The sequence below is a fragment of the Hyaena hyaena genome, unplaced genomic scaffold (genome assembly GCF_003009895.1).
Source record: "Hyaena hyaena isolate Hyena2069 unplaced genomic scaffold, ASM300989v1 scaffold_12, whole genome shotgun sequence".
Taxonomy (NCBI): domain Eukaryota; kingdom Metazoa; phylum Chordata; class Mammalia; order Carnivora; family Hyaenidae; genus Hyaena; species Hyaena hyaena.
The window spans coordinates 7056803-7063859 of NW_024080644.1; positions in this window are offsets into that span (position 1 = coordinate 7056803).

Below are 7057 nucleotides of genomic sequence, written 5' to 3' on the forward strand. Positions count from 1 at the left end.
TACCTTTTCTCCATATATTTTAATTCTGTCTGCTTTAGAGATTCAGTGTCTATCTGGGTGTATGTGTGTGTGTAAATATATATATACATATATATATTTATGAATGTCCATTCATTTTAGAGAGAGAGAGTGCACGAGCATGAGCAGGGGAGTGGCAGAGACAGAGGGAGACAGATGATACAAAGCGAGCTCTGTGCTGACAGCAGAGAGCCAAACACGTGGCTCGAATTCATGAACCGTGAGATAATGACCTGAGCTGAAGTTGGACACTTAACCAACTGAGCCACCCAGTCACCCCTGATTTTTATATTTTTAAGAAAACTATAAAGATGTAAATTAAAAATGGCCTTTTAGAACTGTGAGAAGGCTTAAGTGGATAAGAATTCTCTGCACCTTGGTTCTCTTCATAGTAAAATGTACATGTGACCAAATTCCAAGTGTGTGATCTTCAAGGAACAACAGAAATGAAGCAATTTTACTGGTTGTAATTTGTTGATAAGTATTTGATAGCTGTGTGTAACTCTGATACAGGCAGAGCTTGTACTGTATTTCACTTTATTGGGCTTTGGAGATATTGCATTTTTTTTTAATTTTAGAAAGAAGGGTAGGGAGAGGGGATGACAGAGAGAGAGTGCAAGAGAGCAAGAGAGCGAGAGAGAGAGAAAGAGACAGAGAATCTTAAGCAGGCTCTATGCTCAGCACAGCATTGCTGATTCATAGGGGCACATGTACCCTAATGTTTATAGTATCGCTTTCAACAATAGCCAAATTATGGAAAGAGCCCAAATGTCCATCAACTGATGAAAGGGTACTCAATGCATATAATAAGGAAATTCTGCTCAGTCATGGAAGCCAGGGAAACTCCACCAGGAAGAGCGATTTGAAGACTATGGAGAGGCAAAGTAAAGGGGAGAAGTGGATTGAGGCAGAAGAAATCACATGGGCAAAGGTCCTTTGCTGGGAAGAAAGCAGAACATAGACCTAGAACCACTGATGGTCAAAGTGGCTGAGAATATGAAGCTAAGGAAAGTAGAGGGCGAGTTGTTGAAGTTGGCCAGAGCCAGATGGTTCAAGGAGTGCTCTAAAATTCAATACACATTGAAGGGGCGGGGAATGTGTGTGTGTGTGTGTGTGTGTGTGTGTGTGTGTTTAGTTTAGCAGAGAGAGAAAATGAGCTGTGATGCACACCTAGCAAAGATTCATCCAAGCTCTCTTACTTCACGTGATTTACCTCAATTTGGAGTAAGAAAACCAACTACCTCTCTCTCTGCATTGGTGAGCCACTGGATGCAGGTGGTCCCTCAAGGAAGGAAAGGCATCTTTGGATAAAGCAGTGCTTTTTAGGTGAGGACAATTCCCGCAGAACCATAACAGCTGGTGCTGTCAGCCAGCTGTATTCTCACCGGCTGGGGGAGTAAGTCCTTCATTCATGAAAGGTGACTTGGGTAAAACATCACAGTGCTTCTGTACCTATTGATTTCTACTCATTCTTCAGGTCTCAACATAAATGTCATTTATTTCTGGAAGCATACTAGAGCTAGAAATCTGTTCTTATCACACGACCACGTCATCACTCACTCTGGTAACGATCCATGTTGTCCTCACTTGTGCAGTGTTAGCGATCACCTAGAGCTGGAGTTCGGTGAGCTAGGAACTATGGTCACCTTCTTCAGGCACTGTGTCCCCAAAAACCAGCATGGTGCCCAGCATGTAAGAGATGCTTAATAAGTATACATAGAAAGAATGAAAATCACCAAGCACTTTAGTTTCCACAATAAGTAACAAACAAGTTGGTGATAGCCTTGCTTATCACTGAATATAAATTTGCCTTGAGGTACACTTGGGAAAAAGAGAACTTTGGTATATTTCTTGGGTTTCTGGGGGATACTTATATATATAATGAATTACAATTTCTAATCATAGATTTTATAAAACTTTTAAAAAATATTAAAAGAGCAGTTATAGGTTACTGTTGTGGCAATCCCTTATCTTTCTTTAATTGATAAAGCCATTACCTCTCTCTATATGGAGTCTTTTCAGAGCAAACTGTTCATTGTAAAGAATAGGATTTTTTTTTACGGGTTAACCAGCTCCAAAACAAAAACAGAGTAATGGTCATGAATGAGAACTTTGCTTCTCCACTAATTGATGACATGTTTTGCGTTACTTACCCAGTTTGGTCAGCTTGAAAATATTCCCTTTGAAATCAGGAGTGCAAAAATGAATTTCGACCTATTTGGTAGGCATTAGATTGTACTATCCTAGTTGTTTACTCTGAGAAATTTGCCTCTTGGGTAGAATATCGATTTTCCTTCATTCAGTTCTGTATGTTCATCTGGCCTATATAACACTTGGGGATTGCCCAGAGCCTTTGCTACTAGGAGTTTATTTCAGATGTTCTACATCGCAAGTTTCTAGCATAGGTGAAAATGAGCTAAACATGCCAGATATATTTCACCTAAAACTGATTTCATAACTTTTCTAGGCCTTTAACAAAAGTTTCTTTATTCTTTCTTGGTTGTAGAAAATAACTTACAGAGTTTAGGGTAATCAAGCTATTATACGGTGTCCTTATTAATCATCCTGTTATATTATCCTGCATGTAATTTGATGAAAACAGAGCAACTAAATAATTTATATTAAAATAACACAAGTTCTATCTTCTACTGCCTCACTTGTGATTGCTTCTGACAGATACAATTAAGTAATTCAATCAACATTTATAGGAGATTACAATCAACACATAGGTCTCAAAATTCTGGATGATACTTACAAAGGAAAATACCCAATAAAGATCTAAAATGAAATGTATGAGTTTTCTGCAAGATGTGATCATGATTATTTTTAAGTTGAAAAAATTTATAACTAATTTGTCTTTAGTTACTTTTATTTTTTATTTTTTGTTTACTTTTTTCTTAGTTTATTGTCAAGTTGGTTTACATATAACATCCAGTGCTCATTCCAACAAGTGCCCCCCTCCATGCCCATCACCCCCCTTCCCCTCTCCCCCATCCCTGTCAGCCCTCAGTTTGTTCTCAGCATTCAAGAGCCTCTCATGGTTTGCCTCCCTCCCTCTTCCCAACTATTTTTCCCCTTCTCCTCCCTCACGGTCCTCCGTTACCTTAAAACTGATAGGAAATTCTGCCTGCAGTTAGTTAATTGGAGACATAGAACTCAGCCCATATTTAAGGTCAGAAAGGATAAGGAAGAACAAGGTCATGTCCCATCCTACTGAACATACAATTTAATTCAGATGTAAGACTCCTTTACTTTGGGGGGAAGGGTATCATACTAATTTCAGTAGACTCTACTATAGAAATAGTAATACTAAAGTTATTTTTTTATACATATGCTCAATAGAACTTCTACAATAAAACTAGCATTTTTGAATCTAAGTCTTGCTCACACTTCTCAGTACTAAATTAGGAGCTCAACTCTCGCTTTCTTTATTCCCCTATATTTATTCATTTCTGCTCAATCCAATCCCAAGTTGACTTCCACACTACCTTTCTACATTCTCTAGGCCATTAGAGAACAAGAAGACAAATTTATTCAGATAGGCATTTTATTTAAATTTGTATTTTTATGGAGTATCTACATGTTTCTAGTGTCTGTGGTAATTTGGCTATGGGTGCTACTGGAAAATATTATACAAGATTCAGTTTCTAATATAATAGGGTCTGCTTCCTTATGCCACTTACATAAAAGGAATAAATGAGACAAGTATGGCAAAATGTATGGAAAAAACAAAAAGGAAGCAGTAATTTTGTTTTCCTACTTAATCACTAAGTTCATTTTTTTAATGTTTATTTATTTTTGAGAGAGAGACAGAGAGACAGAGTGTGAGAGGGGGGAGGGGCAGATAGAGAAGGAGACACAGAATCCGAAGCAGGCTCCAGGCTCTGAGCTGTCAGCATAGAGCTCAATGCAGGGCTTGAACTCACAAACTATGAGATCATGACCTGACCCAAAGTTGGATGCTTAACCAACTGAGTCACCCAGGCATCTCAGTTCATTTTTAATTAATATCCCTAATAGACTATTAGGTGTTTATTTGAAATTAAAAGCAGCATTTATCATCATTCTGGTGTTTCTGCAAGTGTTAATTTTAAAAACAGTCTCAGAAGAAATATGAAACAGACATACTTCATTATTTTTCAATAAACATTTTCCTAGGGAATGAATGCATTCATCAAGAATTCTATGATACCAAAGCATATGTCAAATGAATTCAAAACATGAAATAAAATTTGGTTCTTCTGCCTTGAACTCTGATAATTCTTATATATTGAGCAAGTTACTTAGAATTACCAAGTAATCCAAAAATGCAACAGAATATTTCATAAAGACTTTGATTTTGTATAACTTTGACTCTGAGAATGTGATAATGTAAGCCTTATATTGATACTGGTAGATTTTAGTACATTTTGGGTGTGTTTTAATGATTCAGGTTCTCTCGTACATGTGCAATCACATATTGGTCATGTCCACAATTTGTTTCATTGAGCTGGAGGATCAAAATGGCTAATTCTCACAACTAGCAGTTTATGCTGGTTGGTGACTGGCACCTTAAACGGGCTGTCATCAGAAGTGTCTATATGTAGTCTATATGTATCTCACAGGTAGTTGGATTTTCTACATGACCACTGGTTTCATTTAGAACATGTATCCTACGAAAACCAGGTGAAAGATGCAGGATGTTTTCTGACTTAGACACAAAGTTAGGCAGCATCACTTTAGCCATATTCTATCAGTTACAATTAAGAAAGGGAACATAGGACTCACCTTTCAATGAGGAAGGTGTTAAGTAATGTGTAGGCATGCTACAATGGATTCAAGCTTACTTGAATAAAGTTTGGCCCCTGGATTGCCAAAGGTTCTATGATGAAAAAGTCTTGCTGAGAGGCAAGAAAATGGAAAGGAGGTAGGGGGAGGGGCAGAAAATCTTAAATTGAGGGGCATAAAAATGGAGTTGGACACTAACGTTAGGTAAGGAAAGTCATGTTGAAAGTAGGGAGTTGTGAATAGAAACACATCTTCATAAAAGAGATGGAAAGAGCAAGAGAGTCTCTCGGCAAATGGCAAAGATACAGAAGTAAGGTAGGGGCATCTGGGTGGGTGGCTCAGTATGTTAAGCGTCGGACTTCAGCTCAGGTCATGAACTCACGGTGCCTGAGTTCAAGCCCCACATTGGGCTCTGTGCTGACAGCTCAGAGCCTCGAGCCTGGAGCCTGCTTCACATTCTGTGTCTCCCTCTCTATCTTCCCTTCCCCTGCTTGTGTGCATGCTCTTTCTCTTTCAAAAATAAATATTAAGAAGCAGGGGATAAGGAGAATCCAGGTGAGTCTTGTTCTTCGACTTTGGGCAGAAGCTTCTTTTTTTCTGTCTTCTATTTTTCTGGAGGTTCTTGGGATGACTGTCTGCTTCTGGCTGTTGTTTGGTTCTGGAAGTATTTTTAAAATTTTTTTAAATGTTTTATTTATTTTTGAGAGAGAGATAGAGACAATGTGAGCAGGGGAGGGTCAGAGAGAGAGGGAGACACAGAATTAGAAGCAGGCTCCAGGCTCTGAGCTGTCAGCACAGAGCCCAACATGGGGCTCGAACCCACGAACCATGACATCATGACCTGAGCCGAAGTCAGATGCTTAACCGACTGAGCCACCCAGGCGCCCCTGGTTCTGGAAATCTTGATACAGCCTCAGCATGAGGTCTCCAGTTAGAATATTCTAGTCTGAATAGCTCTTGTATTTCTTTAGTTGTGAAACATGAACTCAACAATCTATAACTTGACAGAAGGTTTAGCAGAGCAAACTGGTAAAAAGGTCCCTTCCATCTAGGCTCAAGATTAGTTTTCTAACAGTGGCATTTCTAGATTACATACTTGTAAGTCACATAAAGGACGACCAGGAAGTTCTAAAGGGAAAGCAGGTTTGATATGCTGATTATAGGACTGAGTATGTTTTACTAACCCTTGAGGGTATCTAAGGATGTCAGATTGTGTCAAGTTAGAATCTTCTGCAAGCCAAGATGAATAAGACATCCTCATGGGCTCACCCATGATAATCTCAAAATGTGGAGATAGCAGTGAAAATTCTGACTCATAAGAGCAATGGGATGCTCTCATGGGCATGGTAAGTTTAATTCTTCAAATAGTTAAGCTAGTTTGGTCTTAAAGATAATGTTCACTCTTTCTATGGTGCCTGATGACAGAGAACAGTAACAGCAGTGAAGACTTTGACTAATCAAAGTTGCGTTTTCAATTTCCTGTATATTTCTCCCAATGAAATGTGATCTTCTGTCACTAGATACAATAGACGGGATACCTTGAATGGGGAAAGATTAATTCCAGGAAAACTTTGGCAACTGATGTTGCTGAAGCATTTTGGAAAACCTCTAATCATTCAGAAAACATATAGATTAGAGTGAGTATATATGGGGAGCTTTGTGCTTTTGGCAGTTAGATAAAATATATTTGTGAGTGAAGGAATGTTCAGAGTTGCAGGTGGGGATCCACTTCTCTTCCTTGCTCCATGAAGGGCACACAATTTTCCTAGGATTATGTTTTTGGCATATGAAGCAAGCAGCAACTACTTGGTCCAAATAAAAGCTATAAGGTCCAAACTACTGCTTGTCTAATATATCTGGCATTTTATCCATTCCATGGGGAGTCTAATCGTGTAAACTATACACAATAACTTGGGTAATAGACTAAGAGCCATCGAGTGGCCATCTTGGTGTATCTGAAGTCTGAGTGGATTGAACATCTGGTTTTCCCCTATCCAGTTCTTTCTGAGTCCAAAGCTGTTCTTTGGGTCATGTAGACATCTTTTTTTATTTTCCTGGGAGTCATTCTAAAGAAGTTGTTTCCCTCAAGGGAGGGTGAACAATTCTATCAGGAATTAGGCCTTGAGGCAGGATCCAGGGACACAGTCCTAAGGCTTGTAGACCATTTGGATTTCTTGGGTGTTTTGGGAAGAGGCTGCTAATTTAACATAGTTATCAACCTATTTATTTTCATGGGCACTGTCTGAGATTTTTATGCTATACCCCTCCATTA